Below are 22,345 nucleotides of genomic sequence, written 5' to 3'. Positions count from 1 at the left end.
TCTCCTGATGGATGTCTGGTCCTTCCTACTCCTTGACTCTGAGTTGAGGAGAAATGAAAATTTAAAAACAACTGTAGCAAGCTGCTTATGTTTGTAGCATCTGGCTTGCAACAAGTTATACCATGCATGAACCTCTAAAGCTTCAGTCCTGTTAGCAAAAGATAGCAATATTTGAAGTCACTTAGAGACGGTGTCAGTGTGGTACAATTAGAATGTCAAAGTGATAGAATTAGGTCTCAACAAATGTAGTGTGAAATAAGAACTGGATTAAATGGAACCAATTGTTTATTTTGCCTATATTAGACCACCAAGAACAAAATGAGAGGAGAGAGTCAGCAGCAAATCAAATTTAGTGAGGAATTTTCATTGGGATAGACTTTAGAAGCAAACCTACACTATCCCCCTCTATTGGGCCATAACCAGGCTATACTTTGAGATGCTGTTCATAATGCTGTTAGAAGAAATCCAGCAGAATATCTTAAGGAACTATGGGGTATGGAGTGGAAAAACTATGACTGGGGACTAGGTGACCTAAATCTCCTCATCAGTGGCAGAAAAGACAGGGGACATGATAATAGTGTCCAAGGTGATGTCAAGGAGATTCGAACTGGAGGAATGGGGGTACAGAAGTGGGGTAGATGGCAGATTGTAGCCAGGGAATAACTACTTCCTGAATCTGTTAAAACACTTCCCTAGGCAGGGGTATGGAGCCATAGAATGGACTACTGGAATAGGTAGTAGAGAGGCAAATCACTGTGCCATTCAAGAAGGCATGGGGCAGGTGGTGAAAGGAAGAGTGGGGGGGTAAAATGTTATCATACTTAAATGTAAGACTTGGTAGTCTTATTGTTATATACTTCAGGCAGTGTAGAATCTAATGTGAACTTCTGAAAGTGTCTATTTATCATTTGCTATAAGTGGTCATGCCCAGGTAAGAGGTTTAGAAATGCTGTCATATTATATATATTTACTGTTGTAATGTAGATTATAACGGATGCTGATAGTCACCTTTACAATTCTGTCCCCATAAGACCAATAAAACAGCATGGATACTTACAGATACAGCTGACCTCTTAGTTTCTTTTATTAATAAAAAAATAAAAGTTTCGGAATCAAGTGCTGTTCTAAGGGGGGATATGCAGACTTATATCTGACTTACCAGGGTAGTCAGAAAACAAGTTAAGAGTTATTCTTATGTAACATCATTCAATTTTCATAAATATAAAAATTATTGTTCATTTTATGGTACATGTAGCTGCATTATATAACTGAGGTTAGTTCAAGCTATAAGTGACTGAAGCAACTATCTTGCATTTTCTGTGCCTCTCAACTTTAAATGCAGGATTAGCTCTGCAGGTTATGAACATGACTTGAAGATATACCTTGGCAGATAATAAGATGGGAGCCTTAAATAGTTGTGTAGATAACAGACTTAAACACAATGATACTAGATATCAACTTTTGAGCTGTGGCATTGTTGAAAACTTTTGAGGGTTCCTTGGCCTGCAGGAAGATTGAATCACTCAATGTTGTTGTGTCTTTCGGCTTTTCCCAGTTAGGAGTAGCCACACCGGAACTCCGGTCCGCTAATGATTGGCAGCAGATTTTTACGTGCCACGTTGCCAACCCTGACGCACATCCTTCAACGAAGGTACGCCCATTAACACATGTCTCCACACAGAAGATGCTCTAGCTGAGAATCGAACAGGACAACGTCTTACTGTGAGGCAACAACGCTACCGCAGCACCACCAAATCCATACTGTTCAATGAAATGTCTGCTAGTAAAATTAAAACTCAGTCCCTTTGTCAACATAATGCATGGGCAAGATTCAATAGAAAAGAAAGTGATGCTGGGAAAGATCAAAGGCAAATGAAGAAGGGAGAGTAGAGGCAAAGGTGAATGGACAATTAACATAGAAGTAATGAATGTGAATTTATAGGAACTTAGCAATTATTGACTGACAGGTTTGCAATGCTAAAGTCTTTGAGTTCAGAAAAAGTCGCATCTAAGTAAATGACTGAACAACAACAATAATATCTACACACGATAATCTTTGTTAAAAAAGTTTTTAAAAGTTTATATCTGTCAGTGGAAGCTGATGACATTTTGTTTGCATTACATTTTAATGAATGAACTTTATATTATGTCAACATGCACATAACATTTAAAAACAATTGCAAATCATGTTTGACTCATTTATCTTGTTGTCATATTTTGAAAAGCATGCCCTAATTGCCATCATGTATATTATCGACTTTGCGCTAAACCTGTTGTTTTGACAACATTCTCAGAATTGATATCTGGTATTTAAATGACATTTCCTTGCAATCATCTTTTGGAAGAGCTGTGTGTCTAAGTTCATGTGTTCAAATTCTACATGGTACAGCTATCACAGCCAATCAAATATTAACATTCTTATTCAAAAATATTATGCAAAATCAAAGAAAACATGAATAAAACTTAACAAGAAAGACACAAATGCAGTCCTACCATTCTGATACTTGACAATGCCTCATAATGGATATTAATATAACTTCTGTACTCGTTACTAGAAACAAAGAAGCCTTTTATATAATGCTATAAATCTGATAGGGTAAATCAAAGATTCACCTCTCAGCCACAGCCTGTGACAACAGTCCATTGAGTATTGTTTAGGACACACTCTGATTTCACTAATTTCAGAAAATAAATGCAAATGCAATATGTTTTCACCTTATAACTTAATTCTGCTATACAGCAGCCCTACAAAAAGGACTGTGATTGTAGATGACAGGTCAAAGAAGTAGGAGTAAATTCTGGAAGGAAAATAATAGCAATGTAAATTAAAACTGTATGGAAAAGCTCATCTTTAAATAAAACTACACTTGAAGCAGTCATCACTAAACCAGTCCCAGAAAGTCATTGACATCACTGTCTGCCTTTCAGAGCCATGTCGCTTAATGTTTCTTTGCAAATGATGCAGTCAGCACCAGAAGAGCACATAACTGCAGCTTGATATGATATGTTTGAGAGCTAATAAACTCATTAAAGTGTTTGAGATCAAACTCAAGGTGATTTCAAAGAGCCGGTGCTGCACCTTAAATAAATTCTGCATGGCTCAAATATTCTGCCTTTTAGTTTGGCCTTCTTTTTTTACGTCTTTAACAATTATTCTGCATTTTGTGCCAGAAAATGTGCAAGACCATTTTTCCTGCATGAAGTTGAGGAAGCATCTCTGTAACACTAACTTTAAGAAAGTGTCATAAAAGTATTATGCAATGTGTAGTGATGGTGTGCAAAATAATTCCAGCAAAAAGTGCCCACACATTTTAAATGCACACTAGTATTGTCAAACAGCTCAGCTTCATACTAAGATTTGAAGCCACTATAAAATAATGTCAGCCAGCAGAATAATGCAGTAATGATTCAGAATGCGCAAGACTACACATGCAGGTAGAGATCCTAAGTTGTGTAGCAACAATGGCACAGGCATATACCACACAAGCAGAATTATTCAACATGCCCCTAAGCTTGGTGTTGGAGTGACATGTTACACAGCAGGACATGTCCTGCAGCTCTGTGTGTACAGGGAAATGTCCAGACTATTTAAACAATGTAGCTGTGATGCAGCATGATGTAGTACCTGAATGCATGATGCAAGCAAACATAGATATGTCTGCTGTCATGCCAGTGGCTGTAGACCTCACACTTACAGGTTCTTGCAGTGCTTAGGTGTGATCTTACTCCAATTACACCTCATTTATCTACAATGAAATAAAACTGGATACTCGCATGCATGCATTTGAGGTAAGGCAGAAAGCTTCATAAATCTGCATTGCACACATTTGCACCAACATCCCATTAACTGCAGTTTTTCCCCACTGCTTTACATCTCATGTTCTAAAAAAATACTATACAAGCCATAATGCTACTGAGAAGTGGCTACAGCAGCAAATTTAGGCAGGTAACACGCACCATTATGATCCACCAGGATTTAAGCTAAAAGGCCTAGTGTTCTACAGAGAAACATACCATGCACCATTAAGAAGTGCATGATATATTGCAATGCGCCACTAACACAATTAAAATACAGTGCACACAGAAGAATTTGCATGATTTGTAAAGTAATGCTTTTAGAAAACCTTCAAACTACAGCCATACTAACAACTGCAAATTTTTTTCTGCAACATGCATACAGGTACATGGAGGAAACACACTATTCTGCCTTGCCTTTAGCTCATTAAGCTGTCTACTTAACAGCTTAGGCCATGGCTATAATTTGGCTCCTAAAAACAACAAAGTCTAAAAACTTCTCATCTTCTCTTTGTCAATGATATAAAACTGTATTGTACATCAGATGAGGAACTGAAAGCAGAGCTGCAGGTTGTCAAAACTTTTTCAGATTATATTAGAATGTCATTTGGTCTTAATAAATGTGCAAAAGCAACCTTTAAACAGGAAAACTGCAGCACCAGGAAAACATCAATGTGGGACAAGAATGTGATATAAATGAAGATAAAGAGTGAGTTTATAAATACTTGGGAATTGAAGAAGGATCAACAATAAAACATGAACAAATGTGAATAATATTTAGTAAGGAATGCTTTAGAAGACTTAAATTAATCCTGAAAACAGCACTGACATCTAGGAACAAAATCCAAGCTATAAACCAATTTGCTCTTCCTGTCCTAACTTACAGTTTTGGAATGACTGATTGGCCCCAAAACGTGTTGGATAGATTAGATAGGAAAACAAGAAGGATGCTTCATTCTCACCAAATGATCTACAAAGATCAGTGCATACCATGAGTATGTTTTCCCCATTCCAAAGGAGGGATGGGCTTCCATGAAATTAATTACATGTATAGATCTGCAGTCACGGGACTCCACACATATCTACTGACCTCACAAGTCCCAAAAGTAGTGAAAGTTTTGAAACATGAGGAGAATAAACCTAAGATGATTTCTCTCCTTAATCTAGCAGAAGCATATCGGCATCAAGCAGGAATGGAAATAAAACCAGAAGTAGATAAATCTCAGGCAGCAAGTGAAATATGCCAAAAAGCAAAAGAAAGAATATAAGGTGAAGGACCAGATGAAAAGGCAAGAAATATGAAAAAAATCATAAATATAGTTGCAAGTATGGAAAACTCTGGAAAAACCTCATGTTGATCAGGAATGAACACAAGAATAGTTAAGGAGAGGTGAATTTAAACCAAGAGATGAAAGGTTAATATTGGTGGCCCAAGACAGTTGGCTACATACACGCTGGTTTACAAAGTCCATTGAACATGTGGGAGAAACAGACAAATGTAGGTTTTGTAAAACCAAATTGGAAACAGTCATACACCTCATTGCTGGTTGTGATATACTAATGGTAGAAGGACTATATACTGAAAGGCATAATAATGTGGCAAGACTGTTGTACTACATACATATATACATATATTTCAAGCACAGGCATTAATGCCCTTCTAGCTTGCCAGTATACCAAAACATGTGTTCCTATAATAGGTGTCCAGGCTGTTCTTAAAAATATCTAAACTAGTACTTGCTTTAATGTAATTTGGTAGTCTGTTCCATGCATCAAATAATCTGTCAGAGAACCAATTAGTACACTTCTCATTCCTATAGAACCTTCTACATAGGTTGTCTGATGATTCTCTAGTACTTTTTGATAACCCCAAACATTCCCAGAGGTAGCTGTCTCTAAATGCCCTATATACCTGAATAAGATCTCCTCTTAGATAGCTGTAAGAAACATTGTACAAGTTCAGCTATTTTAGTCTTTCATAATAACTTAAATGTTCACATCCATGGATGCTTTTGGTATATTTCTGCTGCACTCTTTCCAGTTTTCTCATGCTTGTTTTCTTATAGGGTTTCCATATTGTTATTCCATACGCCAGTTTGGGGCTAATGTAACTAACAAACAATGACTTCATTATTTTTGATTTCCTATTTTATACAACCTATAGTTCTATAACTATCATTAACCAATTGGTTGATACAATTATAAAAATGCATAGCTGAATCTACCCATATACCCAGGTCCTTAAATGAGTTTACAGTTTCAATCACTGTGTGCTGTATTAAATATTCACCTTTCAATTTATGTCTCCCAAATCTCATATACTTAGTTTTTGATGTATTTATCAGCATAGTATTCTCCTGTGCCCAAATGGTCAGTTTAGTCAAGTTATTTTGCAGACATTCCTTATCTGTAACACATGTAATCAGTTTACCCAATTTCAGATCATCTGCATATGGAGTGTAGAACACCTCAGATGAAAAAGTTAGGTCTGAAAGATACAATCTAAACAAGTAAGGGCCTAGGACAGACCCCGGTGGGACACTCTATCTGTAACCAAGGATTTCACCTGTCCAGTTGCTGTTTGATACTTGCCATGTCCTATTTGTAAGCCATGCAGCTATCCAGCTTATCAAGAATACATCAATACCTAGTTGTACTAATTTATTGATCAGTGTTTTGTGTACAACCCTGTCAAATGCTGAAGTTGTCTATATAAATCATGTCACAGCAACATTTTTCATTCATAGTTGTTATTATATTGTTATAGAACATCATGTTACAGGTGGTAATAAATCTGTTTTCAACATATGCATGATAATATATGGTTTCAAGTCCCAACCTATCCAGTTTTGACAATAACTTGTCCAATATTACCTTCTCCATTATTTTGCCAACATGAAAGCAGACTTAGGGATCTATATGACAATGGGTTTGTCTCCAGTCTTGAGGAATCTCCCCATATTTATATGACCAAATGAATAATAGATATAATGGTTCTGTAAGTTCTTGCTGAATTGTTCTCAGGTCATTGTTACTACTTCTGTCTCCTCCCTGTGCTTTGCTTGGATCCAGTTTGCTCAGTTCTTTTTCAGTATAATCTAACCAGTATCTGGTGTTACCTGGATGTCACTAGGACAAGTTATCACCCCTTTTGTGGAGCCAGACTGTTTTGCATAAGATTTTGTAAATATATCTATAATCTGTTGTGTCTGAGAATAAATTTTAGAATCTGAACACAGTTTATCAATCTGTGTGTCTTTACTCCTTCCACATCTTATGTATCTATAAAAAGGTTAGTCTGTAGCACAAAATAACAGTACAGTATTAGGGAGTAGTCAGAGGTTGTGGGTTCAAACACCACATTTACCAAACATACAATACTGTTATGTTTACATCAAGGGACCAGGCACAATACCAGTAGATTGCCAGGCACCCAGTATTACTGCTGCCCAGGTCTAAATAGCACTGTCCAAGTCCAAGAATAGAGCTTCTATGGGACCTGACAATATTCCTGGCTGTGTTCTACGTGAACTGCAGAGTGAACTGGCACCTCACCTGTGTGCCCTGTTCAATCATAGCCTCATCTCAGACTTTGTCCCTATGGCGCACTGCTACAGTCATCCCTCTCCACAAAGGAAGAGTGACTACAGACCCTGGGAGCTATCACCCCATTAGCCTGATGTGTCTGATATGCAAAGCTATGGAACACATCATCATGGACATAATAAACAAGGACACAGGGAATCTCTAAACTCTGGATCCCACACAGTTTAATTTTGTGAAGGGTAGATCATGCCGGATCAACTTGGTCAACATCTTTGAGTCAGTCACCAGAGCTGTGGATGAAGTCAAGGTGGTTCATACAGCCTACCTTGATCTGGTCTAGGCCTCTCAGGAATCATAGAAAAACTCACTAAACTAGGCATCAACCCCTATATCACTAGGTGGGTTGCACACTGGCTCACAGATAGAACCCACAGTGTGAAAGTAGCTGACTCCAAGTCAGACTGCCGACTAGTCATGAGTGGAGTCCCACAGGGTTCGGTCCTGCATCCTCTTTTGTTTGGTATCTACTTCTCTGAAGTCCAGGCCAACATAAAGGGACTCTGGCTGACAAAGTTTGCAGACGATTGCAAGTTGGGAGCTATTATTAACTCCCCAAGTGATGTTGACATCCTACAGAATGGCCTCACTGAGACCAACGACTGGTGTCAGAACAATGGCCTTAAGCACGATGCCAAAAAATATGTTGTCATCCTCTTTGGGAAGAACCTGGTTCCCATAAATTACCACATTGATGGTAGTCCACAAAACACAAAAGGCATTATAAGAGATCTGGGAAGACAGGTTGACAGCAACTTCTCTTTTGATCACCACATTGCCACTGTGGTCAGAAAGTCCTTCTGTGTGGGGCATCTCATTACTAAGGGTTTTGCATCCAGGAAGAAAGAGGTTATTGTCTCCCTCTGCTCTTCCCTCATTAGGCCAATCATTGAGTACAATGCCCCATTTGGCATTTACCTCACTAGACACCTGCGACAACTGGGGAGGCTGCAAAAGTACCTCACAAAGAGGATCCTAGGCATTAAACGCTTGTCCTATATGGACAGAATCAAAAAACTCCAACTGTTCTCTGTTTCATATCGCCTATTTATAGGTGATCTCTGCTTGACTTACAAAGCCATGTCTGACCCAGCTCTGTTAGAAATGCTACATCTAAATAAATCCCAGTTCCTCCACACCACATGCTCCAGAGACCTCAACCTCATTACCACAATTAACAGAACATGCTGGAGGAACAGGTTCATAATCCAGAGACTACCCATGCTATGGAACAGACTCCCCATACATGTCAAGCAGAGCACCTTGCTGACCCTTTTCAAGAGAAATCTTGATGTGTGGATGGGAAACAGAAAATTCACCTCAGGGATCACTCCAGTGGCTCTACTCACAGAGGCACTGGGAACTAAGGCCAGGTGGCAGTATGCCAGGGTGATCCTATGGCTAGGCTTGTAAAGGCTATAGGGCCATTAGCCTAATAAACATCTATGAACCTTTGAATCTAATAGTACAATGTAACATCAGACCTCTATACCAGTGGCACAAACTGACTGCTGTAAACTGTAATCAGTATAATGTGGACACCCAGATATGCAATATATGCACACATCAAGGATCACAGATTATGACTACCGGCTTAGTGACTGACCAGGAATGGAGGCTAGGATCAGTCATTGACTAGAAAGTGACAAGAAGTAGGATACCATCTGCAAAAATAAGAGTTCATTTTACTCTTGTTGGACAGCCTTTCTGCTAAAAAATTAAAAGATCATATCAGAACAATCATGCCATTAAAACTGTATAGAAGGTAAGGTGGAAATTCTTGGGTAATGGAGTTGAGGCCACTAAATTTCCAGATTAGGATGCTACATTGTGTTCTCAGTATTATTGCTGTTGTACAGTGCACAGTCAGTAATCTATGTGTGCTTACACTAAATGATCTTCCAGAACTTACTGACTAGGGTGAACTAACTGAATTTCCAACCACAAATCCTTATAAAACACTCATATCAGTAGGTGTCCATGAGGGTTATCTCTAGGCACTCTGGAGCAAGTGTATGCAGACTACTAAGATATATGGTTCTCCTGCTGGACTGACCATATATAATTAAATTACTTCCTCACCTGTTACATAGCTAAGCTTCTGCACTTATTCCCATGTATTCCACTCTTCCTTCTTTATTCAAGTAATTATATCAAGGTTATATTGGTTCCGTTGACTCCAGTCCTTCCACATTAAAGTATCTTTCTCTCTCAATCTAGATACAAGTACTCATATCCTGAGGGATGGGGATTGAAGTTATAGAAGCTTTAGCTTATTAATATTTGAGTTTCTGCGTCCTCTCTTGAATTCATTTGTCTATATCATCAAAGCTATTCTATGGGGAGAAAAAACACAGAGGTGGGTAATATTTAAGGTAGATGTCAGATAATCCATGACTCTTCCTTCTCTAAAGGATTATGTACAGCCAGGCTCATATTACCAAACTTTTAGTGGTGGTTCTAAATCTGATAGACTGACAATGAAAACGTGTAACCACTTTGTCATGTCCCCTTGTATAACAAAGCAACTTCTCTCCCCCAATATTCTCTGAGTGACTCCATGTTTTGTAACCCTTTAATCAGATATATCAGAGACATACATCATTTTGAGTATTCGGTTCCAAAGTACATATTTAACATTGCCCAAAGTTGTTGCATCATTGTTCCAGACTATTACATAATCAGTTAAAGTTACTATCAATCTTTCAATAAGAAGGCTGATGCCACAAGTGTGCCTGCCCTAGGGAGAAAGGGATACCAATTAGATTATCTTGCTGCTGCTGTATCCTATCTTACCATTTCTTCTGGATTCCACATTGGTGGTTTTCCTGCTGTGGCTGAGGCTATGATCGGTATAAGGCAACAAATAAAAAAATGTATGTAGTTCAGCAGTAACAACCAAGTAAAAATAAACACACAAATCTGCTGAGTGGGGTATCCGGCTGCAATAACTTCTTCCACAGTTTAAAAAAATTCCAAAAATGTATTTGTATACACTCGTTTAAAATAAAAAACTGCCATAGTTAAGCGTTTTTATCTATCGTATAGACTTCATCAGAACATCAACCTGTGTACCATCATAGTTTAAATAGTAATATAAGCCAATCGGCTCCAAAAACTAATCAAGAAATTAGTGGATAAACTCATCATCTTAAAGTGCTCAGTACTGACTTAACCAGAGAATGTGTAAATAAATAATTTAATAAAATTATAAAATAGTACATCGATGCCTGTCACAATTTTGTTATGTGACATACAAACACAGAAAATTAAAGTCACACTTTTGATTCCAGAATGGCCTTAATGGATATACCGTCATTTATACCAGGGTGTACTGTAGAATTTAATAGAATTTGCCATCTAGTTTCTCTTTTGTTTAATTTTTTACTAATGCTTCCCCATCTAGGGTTTGCTTTCACTTGCTCTAGTATAGCGAATTTGAATTCTTCATGACCAAATGTCTGTATAAAGCATTAGATTCGTCTTTTTTCCTTATACAGTAAAAATTATCATAGATCCTGTTCCTCAAACACCTATCGGATTTTCCCACATAAAAACAGGAGCATTTTGTACATTTGGCCAGGTATACCACATGCTGGGTTCGACAATTGCCATTCTGAAATTTTAAAGTAGACTGACTAATATTCTCCAATTTTAGCGTGGCTGCTTCCATGATTGCATAACACTGATTACAATTCCCGCATTTATGGGTGCCCCCCTCCCTATTTCCATTCCTTATATAATGTGTCTTCATCTGAAATTTATTCTTAAGGTTGGAACCTGTCTTGTAAACAAAGGTTGGGTGCTCCCCTATTACTTTATAAATATTTTCTTCGGATTTCATGATATTCCAATTGTGTGTAATTACATTACGAATATCCTTGACATAATTCCCATATTGTAAAATACATGCCCGTTGGAATTGATTCTGATTCTCTGGGGCTTCAGTGGAATTATTTTGTAAGTTTACTATCCCCCTGCCTAAGAGGGGTTTATATTTTTTACCCCATTCATCTTTTACATATTTTACAGTACTTTCTATAAGCTTGTTGGGGTATCCCCTCTTGGAAAACATGCTTCCAATAAAATCAAGTTCTTTAACCACGTCATTAAACTCAGAAGTCATTCTAGCTGCCCTAATACATTGTCCCTTAATGATACTAGCCTTTTGTTTATAGGGATGACAGCTAGAATATTCAAGATAAGTGTTACTAAACATGCTTTTTCTATGTATTTTGGAACCAAAGTGATCATTCTCTGTATAAATAAATCTATCTAAATAAGAGATACCTTTAATGCCACTTTTATAAGTGAATTTTAAATATTCACTAGACTTTTTCAAATGATGAAAAAACAGCTCCAATTCTTGCATAGAACCATTCCATAACATAAAAATTTCGTCCAAGAAACGGCCGTAGCATTTAATTGCCATATTCCATTGACTTTGAAACACGCATTCCTCTTCCCAGTTTAGTAACACTAAATTAGCAAAAATGGGTGCACAAGCTGCACCCATTGCTACACCATTACATTGTCTGTAATATTCTCCTTCGTAAAATATGAAATTATATTTTAAAACTATGTCCATGAATTCCAAAATGAAAAGTGCCCTGTCCCATGAGAAATCAGTATATTTCTGTATACTTTTCTTAACCCTTCTAAAGCCATCTTCCTCCGGGATACAGAAAAACAAGTCGATTATGTCAATTGTAACAAAAATAACTTCATCTTTACATTTATCAGGGGGCAACCGACATAAAAAATCCCACGAATCAATGATTATATGAGGTATTTTTTTGTAAATAAATTTCAACCATCTGTCTATCACTTGTCCGAAAGGAAAAGCCTTTGATTTATTACCTGAAATAATGGGTCTAAAGGGTGGGTCCATTTGGTCTTTGTGCACTTTTGGTATACCTACCATCGCAGCTAATACTGGATATTTTACACTCAGAAAATCATATAGTTCCGAATTAATTCTATTTTCCAAAAGTAAATCTTCCAAGAATAAATCTATTTTATGGTGTCCAATATTAACTTCATTCAAGGATGAAATTTCATAATTCCCTGAATTTAATAATATTGTGTGCATTTTATGAATGTATTCTTGTGTATTCTTGGGTATTATAGAGTACCACCCCTCCCCCTTTATCGGGTTTCATAATCCGAATTTGATGGTCATATTGTATTTGTTTTAAAAGGTCATATTCATTTTTAGTTAAGTTGTACCTCATTCTTTTATTTTTAGTACTATTAAATGTCTCATATATCTCATCTGTCACAACTTTTTACTTTGGTTCCAAATACATAGAAAAAGCACGTTTAGTAACACTTATCTTGAATATTCTAGTTGTCATCCCTATAAACAAAAGGCTAGTATTATTAAGGGACAATGTATTAGGGCAGCTAGAATGACTTCTGAGTTTAATGACATGGTCAAATAACTTGATTTTATTGGAAGCATGTTTTCCAAGAGGGGATACCCCAACAAGTTTATAGAAAGTACTGTAAAATATGTAAAAGATGAATGGGGTAAAAAATATAAACCCCTCTTAGGCAGGGGGATAGTAAACTTACAAAATAATTCCACTGAAGCCCCAGAGAATCAGAATCAATTCCAACGGGCATGTATTTTACAATATGGGAATTATGTCAAGGATATTCGTAATGTAATTACACACAATTGGAATATCATGAAATCCGAAGAAAATATTTATAAACTAATAGGGGAGCACACAACCTTTGTTTACAAGACAGGTTCCAACCTTAAGAATAAATTTGAGATGAAGACACATTATATAAGGAATGGAAATAGGGAGGGGGCACCCATAAATGTGGGAATTGTAATCAGTGTTATGCAATCATGGAAGCAGCCACACTAAAATTGAAGAATATTAGTCAGTCTACTTTAAAATATCAGAATGGCAATTGTCGAACCCAACATGTGGTATACCTGGCCAAATGTACAAAATGCTCCTGTTTTTATGTGGGAAAAACTGATAGGTGTTTGAGGAACAGGATCTATGATCATTTTTAATGTATAAGTAAAAAAGATGAAACTAATGCTTTATACAGACATTTGGTCAAAAGTCCTGGATGTGATGAATTCAAATTCACTATACTAGAGCAAGTGAAAGCAAATCCTAGAGGAGGAAGCATTAGTAAGAAATTAAATGAAAGAGAAACTAGATGGCAAATTCTATTAAATTCTACAGTACACCCTGGTATAAATGACGGTATCTCCATTAAGAAAATTCTGGAATCAAAAGTTTGACTTTAATTTTCTATGTTTATATGTCACATAACAAAATTGTGACAGGCATTGATGTACTTTTTTATAACTTTATGAAATTATTTATTTATACATTCTCTGGTTAAGTCAGTACTGAGCACTTTAAGATGAGTTTATCCACTAATTTCTTGATTAGTTTTTGGAGCCGATTAGCTTATAGGTTCATAGGTTCATAGCTTCATAGGTAAGTACTAGGCTATCGGCCCAAGGGCCTACGCAATCCTAGCCAACAAAGTTCCCTGGCTTACGCCACCCAAGAAAGTTATTTTCCTGTGCCACTGATGAGCAGAGACACAGAAGTGATCCCCGGTGTGTATTTCCTATTTCCCATCCACTCATCAAGATTTTTCTTGAAGAGTGCTAATGAAGAACTTTGCTTGACATAGATGGGTAGCCTGTTCCAGAGTATGGGAAGTCTCTGGGATAGGAATCTATCCCTCCAGCATGTCCTGTTTATTGTGGTGACAAGGTTTAGGTCCCTAGAGCGTGTAGCTTGGAGGGATTGGGATTTCTTTAGGTGTAGCATGTCCAACAGCTCTGGGTTTGACATAGATTTATATGTTAGGCAGAGATCACCTCTGAGTAGGCGATATGCTATGGAGTAAAGCTGGAGTTTTTTGAGGTGGTCAGTGTAGGGCATTTGTTTGAGTCCAGTAATCCACTTTGTGAGGTACTTCTGTGGCCTTTCCAGCTGCTGCAGATGTCTTGTGAGGTACATTCCAAAAGGGGCGTTGTACTCTATAATGGGTCTAATGAGTGATGAGTAGAGGGCAACGATGACCTCTTTTTTCCTGGATGAGAACCCTTTTATGATGAGGTGTGCCATGTAGAAGGACTTCCTGACTACTGTGGTGATGTGACTATCAAAGGAGAGACTACTGTCCACCTGGGTCCCAAGGTCTCTTATCATGCATTCGTGTTATGTATATTGCTGCTTATGCGGTAGTTCATGGGTGCATCGTTTTTACCAAAGGGGATGACACTGCACTTTTTGGCATTGAGCTTGAGGCCATGGCTCTGACACCAGGCATCTGTCTCAGAGAGGCCCTTCTGTAGGATGTTCACATCATTTGGGGACTTGACTATGGCTCCTAGTTTGCAATCAACTGCGAACTTCATTAGCCAGAGGTCTTCTGTGTTAGCCTGTACTTCAGAGAAGTAGATACCAAACAGAAGCGGTCCCAGGACGGAACCCTGTGGTACTCCACTTGTCACTGGTTTGAGGTCAGATTTGGAATCTGCAACTTTTACAGTGTGGGTTCTGTCAGTGAGTCAGTTGGCAACCCATCTTGTGACGTAGGGATTTATGCCTAGTCTATTGAGTTTAGCTATAATTCCAGAATGGGGGATGGTGTCAAAAGCCTTGGCGAGGTCAAGATAGGCTGTGTGAACCACTTTACCCTCATCTACGGCTTTGGTGACTGCCTCAAAGAAGTCGATCAGTTCAGGCGGCATGATCTGCCTTTCACAAACCCGAACTGGGTGGGGTCCAGAGTTTGGAGGTTACCAATGTCTTTGTTTATGAGTTCCATGATGATACGTTTCATGGCTTTACAGACCAGGCTCCTCAGGCTAATAGGTCTATAGTTCCCGGGATCAGTAGTTGCTCCCCCTTTGTGGAGTGGGATAACTGTTGCTGTGTGCCATTCAGTGGGCACAAAGCCTGATGTGAGGCTATTATTGAACATGGTGCTTAAGTGGGGAGCCAGTTCATTCTGAAGTTCATGTAAAACGCAGCCTGGGATGTAGTCCGGTCCCATGGATGCTGTGTTTTTGGCTTTAGAGAGTGCAGCTTTCACCTGCGTAGTTGTGATTACAGGGACTCTGCATTCTTCCTGTATAGATATGGGCCCTTTAGGGGGTGAGGGGGGGTAAAGTTAGCACTGAACCTATCTGCCAGGATGTTGGCAATATCAGTTGGTTCTGTAATTTTCATGCCTTTGTGCTGTAACTCAGAGCAGATCTGGGTGTTGCCATTGAGATTCTTGACATAGCTATAGAATGCTTTGTGGTTGTCCTTGGAATTAGTGGCAATTTTATTTTCGTAGCTAGCTTTGGAGGATCTTATAAGGCATCTCAGCTTCTTACTGAGGCTGACCAGGGAGTTACTCCACTCATGGGATTTTACTCTCTTTTGCAACAGTTTCTTCCTTCTTTTGTACAGTTTGTTTATGGCAGGGGACCACCAGATTGGCTTCCTTTTTTTGGATGATAGCGTCTTGGTTCTGTTTGGGATATCACAATCCATGCACTCATGTAGGTGCTTATAGAGCGCATTTGTTTAGGATTCAGCAGTTGTAACTGTATTGTCCATCTGCATGGGTGTCATGAAGTTCACTACTTCTGTCTTAAGAAGCATGAAGTTGGCTTTAGAGAAATTTCATACTGTGGTTTCCTTAATGGGGGGTGGGATGTGGATATCAAGGGTAATTAGCTTATGGTCAGATCGGACCAATGAGGAGTTGACTTGAGGTGTGGAACACCGGTCACTCATGTTGGTAATGACTAGGTCTCGGATATTGTTGCCCCTGGTGGGGGTGTTGATAAGTTGTTCTTGGGCATTGGAGTTTATGAATTCCAGAAAGCGTTGCGCTAAGTAGTTAGTACATGAGTAGTTTTCCCAGTTAATGGTGGGGTAGTTGAACTCGCCCATTATTAGGGTGTTTGGTTGAACCCTAATCTTTTCCAGTACATCAAGAAAAGAGGAGTGGGAATCCTGGGGCATTGTGGGGGATCTGTAGCAAGCTACAATTTGGATTGCAGTTTTGCCAAGAGTTAGTTGCACTTGAATAACCTCGGATGCATTATGCTGAGCAACTAGCCTGGAGGTGTGGATATCCTTAATGAATATGGACACACCCCCACCTTTGGTGTTTCGGTCCAGGTTAGATGGCCGAAAAGTGTGGTATGAGTTATAGCCTGATAGTGCAGGGGTGCTCTTTGGAGCCTTGAACCAGGTCTCAGTCACTGCACAGATATCGATGTTCTCTATTTTAAGGAGTGCCTCGAGTGAGTGCATTTTGAAATTTAGACTTTTAGCATTGAGTAGCATTACCCTCAGTTTTTGCTTGCCTGTTCAATTTGTTACTTGAACCCTGCCTAAAAAAAGCACTATAGGGGCAGTAAGAGCCTTAGCCAGTATCTGGAATCCTAGGGGCGACAGGTGCAGGCCATCTGTGGCAAAGCATCATGGTCTGTTGACCATGTCATCCCAAGCAGACAGATACTGGATCCCCTTTGAATGACACCAGAAGCTTAGCCAATTGTTGAAATCAATCATTTAGTCCTTGTACTGCGGTATCATTCTGGGCGATGGCAGAATGCTACTCAGGGCTAGGGTCATACCTGCCTGGGCTACAAGATCGCAGAGCTCTTCCATGTCTCTTTTCATGTAGTCCAGGGAGGTACGTCTCAGGTCATTCACACCAACATGGACAGTGACAGTCTCATATTTGTACTTGTTGTGGAGTGACCTGAGTGCGTGGGTTATGTGCGGATCCCGGCACCTGACAGGCAGCTGACAGTAACCTTCTCCTTGTTTAGCCTGGTGAGTAGGACATCAGTGTGCCTGACTATAGAGTCACCTATGACTAGTGTGTTGGGTATGTTGCTTTGCCTTATTGGCTGTGTTTGAGTGGCACACTGAATCTTTGGGCTATGTGTCATTTGCATTGTGTTGGGGGATGGAGGTTGCTTGTGTTTCTGCTTTGGAGGTCTCTGTTGCATAGGCAGATTATTATTGAGAGCCTCCGTGAATGTTTTTGAGTTTCTATGTGTGGAGTTTGATGGAGTAGACGTAGTGAGACTATGTGATGAGTGTGGTGCAAATGTTTACCTTTCTCCTCATGACTGTCAGGTTCAGTCTTGGTTGGTGAGAACTTTACCTCCAGTTTGGCTAGATAAGTGCATCTCTCACAGGTTGTAGTGTTGGGTGGTAGGAGGAGAGGGTTGTCTGTGTACATCAGGCAATTTCTACATTGCCTCAAGATGCCCAGATTCATCAGATAGACAGGGGAGAACACTGGGAGCTGACCCTTGGACATGCCTGAATAAAAAACTGTTTTCCTCTAGATAAGGGAGGAAAGTGAGTACAAGAGCTGTTTTTCTCAATGCCAGTGAGAAAAGTAAGTACACAAACTGTTTTCCTTTAGGTAATGAGGAAGACTGAGTGCCATATTTAGTGCTTAGAAGTTCTGAACAAGTGCTGAGTATGAATAAGCAAATTTAAGTGCTAAAACTAAGAATCTGTATCTGCACTAGACGAGTTACAAAACAGAAACAAGTGCAAATGCAGGCTTTCAAATCAGAAAGTTGAGAGAGATGGAAGATTGCCCAAACAGCCAATAATTACAAATTCTGGGACAGAAACATTCCCTATGTAGTAGACAGGTTACCTAATGCTTACCACTCCCACTGATAAGCTAGAAGGTTTTCCTCCAACACAGAAAGGCTTGGGGGGGGGGGGCTCAGAAGCTTACAAACAGTCCTGGATACAGCAAATCTGTATTTGGAACACTAGTTACAGGAAAGGTAGGAAACAGGCTTACAGTTTTTTTTTTTTGTTTTGTTTTTTGTTTACAGAAAAGTAGCAAAAACAGTAGTAAAAACAATTCACATGCAGTGCAAGCTAGCACACTTGAGTATGTAGCAATATTAGGCCACACACAGTTTGAAAAATGCAATTAAATTAAAAAGGACTAAAAGCAAGTGCAGAAAGGGTTTATTAGGTAGAATGCGGTAAAGTGATGGGACTGGGGGAGTGTTCTAGATCAAATCTACAGTGGGGCAGGCACTGCAAAAGCCACCAAATTTAAACTAAAACCAAAAACAGGGAGGGGGGTGGGGAAGACAGTTCCAGCAGAGATTTGAGCAGCCACTAATAGTATAAACTATAAAACCAAAAAAATATACTCAGCTCTGTATATTTGCAGATCAGACTCTCAGAACAGTGAGACAACAGATATCTAAGCAACAATTAAACTCTATAATAAAGAAAACTATACTCAGCTCTGTATATTTGCAGATAGTCTTGTAAGGCTGTCTCTCAGAACACAGGTTCCAATTTAAATGCAGGCTGTTATTAACAGGTCAAATAAAGGGAACCTTGAGTTAGGTAACACACAAGCTATAAAAAACAGTTATATCAGCTGAAGACAAGGCAGAAAATGGGGGTAGGGGTGGGAAGACAGTTTCAGCAGAGATTTGAGCAATCACTAATAGTATAAACTATAAAACCAAAAAAATATACTCAGCTCTGTATATTTGCAGATCAGACTCTCAGAACAGTGAGACAACAGATATCTAAGCAACCATTAGACTCTATAATAAAGGAAACTATACTCAGCTCTGTATATTTGCAGATAGTCTTGTAAGTCTTATATTCTTATATAGTCTTATATTACTATTTAAACTATGATGGTACACAGGTTGATGTTCTGATGAAGTCTATACGATAGATGAAAGTGCTTAACTACGGCAATTGTTTATTTTAAACAAGTGTATACAAATACATTTTTGGAATTTTTTTAAACTGTGGAAGAAGCTATTGCATCCGGATACCCCACTCAGTAGATTTGTGTGTTTATCGGTATAAGGCAATCGAGTACTGGACTTTCTCCAGCTTGTCCAGTTCCTTCTGCAGTAACCCAGCAAGGTATCTCTATTGCTCTTGCTCTCCTTCATTGAAATCTAGTAGCTGTAGAAACTGTCTCTCCATTTCCATGTAAGGTTGAAACTGCTGCTAAGGGGGGTGAATTTGCCCCCTTTTTTCTAAGGGTGTTGCAGGATCAAGGTTTCTGGTTTACTTCTTTCCCTGGTAATCATCCTGTTGCCTCAAGTGGTTATATGAATTTGCCTGTGGAGTGGAGCTAGGTGGATCCAGTGGAGCAGGCCTACCCCACTGTGCTGTGGAGCATTTTGTGATGTGGTAAACATGGATGAGATGGGCACATTTTGATGACACATAATAAAATTAAAAAAATAAAATAAAAAAGAGAGATAAGGGTTGGGGATGAGAAATAAAAAAGAGATTTGTATGTTCATATGTGACATGTAATGCATTAATACAATTATTTCACTATATTATCAAAACCTTTATTCTTAAGACAGCCACCCCCTAACAGATAACATTTACTTTTAAGACTACCAGGTCCTAACATATGCATACTAGACTACAGATTGCAGCAAATACTCCTTTATATGTGCATATATTGCACATATGCATGTTCCAGTTATACATATTAAAGTTTGCAGCAGGGCATGTCAGCCACTGGTATGGAGGTTTTACTTTAAAATTTTAAGTTACACATAATTGAATAATTAACAGTATTGTTTATTTGGGAAGTGTGCTATTTGAACCCACAACCTCTGACTAATGTCTAATATTGTACTCTTGGTTTCTGCTACAGACTAACGCATGCAAACTTGCTTTTACAGTTGAGATATACATGCTGAATTTGATACAAATCTATACAATACCAAAAAGCTATCTTTAGCTTTTAATGCTACAATAACATAACTCTTCTGCTGCAAACATGCCACATGCCTCCCTCATCTTCTCCAATCTAGTGTCATGGGTCCTAACACTGACCTCCCTTTCTATGGCAGCTGTAGAAAAAACAGAACAGAAGAACCTACCAATATGAATACCATTCTATCCTACATTCAGCTTTTAAGTTACCATTACTCTCTGTAGTTGATACTTATGCAGGTGTAAGATGTCCACTGTCCTAAGTTTGCTGATCCAATGGTCTGGAGTATCCCCCTTCCCCCTCTAGAGGTCATTGTAGTGATGCCTACATTCTTCACCAGTGCTGGGGATACTGGTGGCACTGGTTACAGCCCAGGCCAAACTATCCCAAACCTCTGATTTATACTGGGAACCAGAATAGTCCCCCTGCAGTAGCCTGGCACTGTGGTGTTTCACTAGGAATCTAACAAAAATCTTGGACTCCTGGACACCCCATCTCTAAGCCCTAAATCTCACACCCTGTCAACAAATGCCTGCTATGTCTACCATGGATCAAGAGCAATGGAGAAAGATGGTTTCTTGCCAGTTCCAGTTATTGCATTGCTTGGGAGTTCACACACTGTTTAAAAATGTTGCACACCACTTACTATCGTGTAAACATGGTGCTCGGCAGTGTACATCCCCCGAGGCCTGCTTTTGTGCTATGGTAAGTGGCGCACAACAACAGTGACAAGCAGTAAGAAATTGCACAGGCAATTGTGTATGTGTGTTAGGCAAATGTGCAGGCCAAGCCAGTGCAGACAGCAGAAATATACTTACAGGAACATAGTACACAGTATACCCACAGTCATATATTTGATAACAAATGTGATAATACATAACGGGAGTTGGGACAAAAGTAAAAGTATATGTAATGTGCTGTGTTTGAACGCAGGACCATGTCTATGGTAGTCCTACACTTACATCTATTGCCACAAAAGGGTTCAGAAAACATTTCTCTATGTTGCAGTGCACTGCTGACAGGATCCTGTCTGCTTCCTGGGGGGTCCAGTTGTCCAGTTTGTGCACTGTTGCACTTTGTGCAAACCAGATAAACACAGCCAAACCTGACATTCATTTTTCTCTGTTTCCCACAAACACTGGCCAAAAATAAATACATAAATAAATAAAAAAGAGAGAAAAGGATTTGAACCCAATACCTTCTGGCCCCAAAAAGTGACGTATCAATGCATTAACACGTTGTCACAGAGTCAGTTAAGAAGTAGGTGTGTTTCATAGACTCAGTGCTGTCAGACTTTAGCAATGCTGCTGCACTATGGAAAACTATATATTATTAAGTATTACTGCTGTTTATTGTCTATTTTTTTGCGTATAACATGACATTACTTGTGAAAACATTAAAAGATGAAAACCCTATCTCGCACTATGTCACATATTTACAATGCAGCCATGTGTTATTACCCCCCCCCCCCCCCAAGCACTGCAACCCTGGTGTCTCAGTACTTTTTTCACACATGTATCACCTACACTACAGAAAGTAATATTAAAAGTTGTGGTATATGGAATGCATATCAATCTGGTAACATGCAGAACTACAACTATTGACCCATAAGCCTAACAAGACTTTTCTGCAAGGCTAGGGAAAGGATCAGCATGGATCTTATCCACAAGGGCATAGGTGACCTTCAACATATTTGAGTTGACTCATGTTATGTTTGTCAAGGATAGGTTGTGCCTATTGAACCTCATGGACTTATTTTATACTGACCCCAAAGACCTGGATGACAGATTACAAGATATACAGCCTATGTTCAGTTATCCAAGGCCTTTGACAATATACCTCCATTCATATCTTATAGTGAAAATGTCCCATCTGGGAATTAGGCCATACAGTACTTACTGGGTAGCCAACTGGCTCACCAACAGAGAACATACTCTTAAAGTTGGGGAATGCACCCCCCACTAGCCACCTATCAATGGAATACCTCAAGGATCTGTGCTGGACCCTCAACTGTGTGCAAACTACTTCCCTGAAGTGTGGGCAATGGTAGATGGCCTGTGGTTTATCATGTTTGCAGGTGACTGTTAATTGGACGCACTAATATAGATTCCCTCAATGATGGTAACATATTACAGAAGGGGCAGACAGAGACAAATAATTGGTGCCAAACTTACAGACTGAACCT

This window comes from Protopterus annectens, chromosome 11.part0 (assembly GCF_019279795.1).
Source record: "Protopterus annectens isolate FY-2018-M chromosome 11.part0, PAN1.0, whole genome shotgun sequence".
Taxonomy (NCBI): domain Eukaryota; kingdom Metazoa; phylum Chordata; order Ceratodontiformes; family Protopteridae; genus Protopterus; species Protopterus annectens.
Note: the sequence above shows the minus strand (reverse complement) of the source record.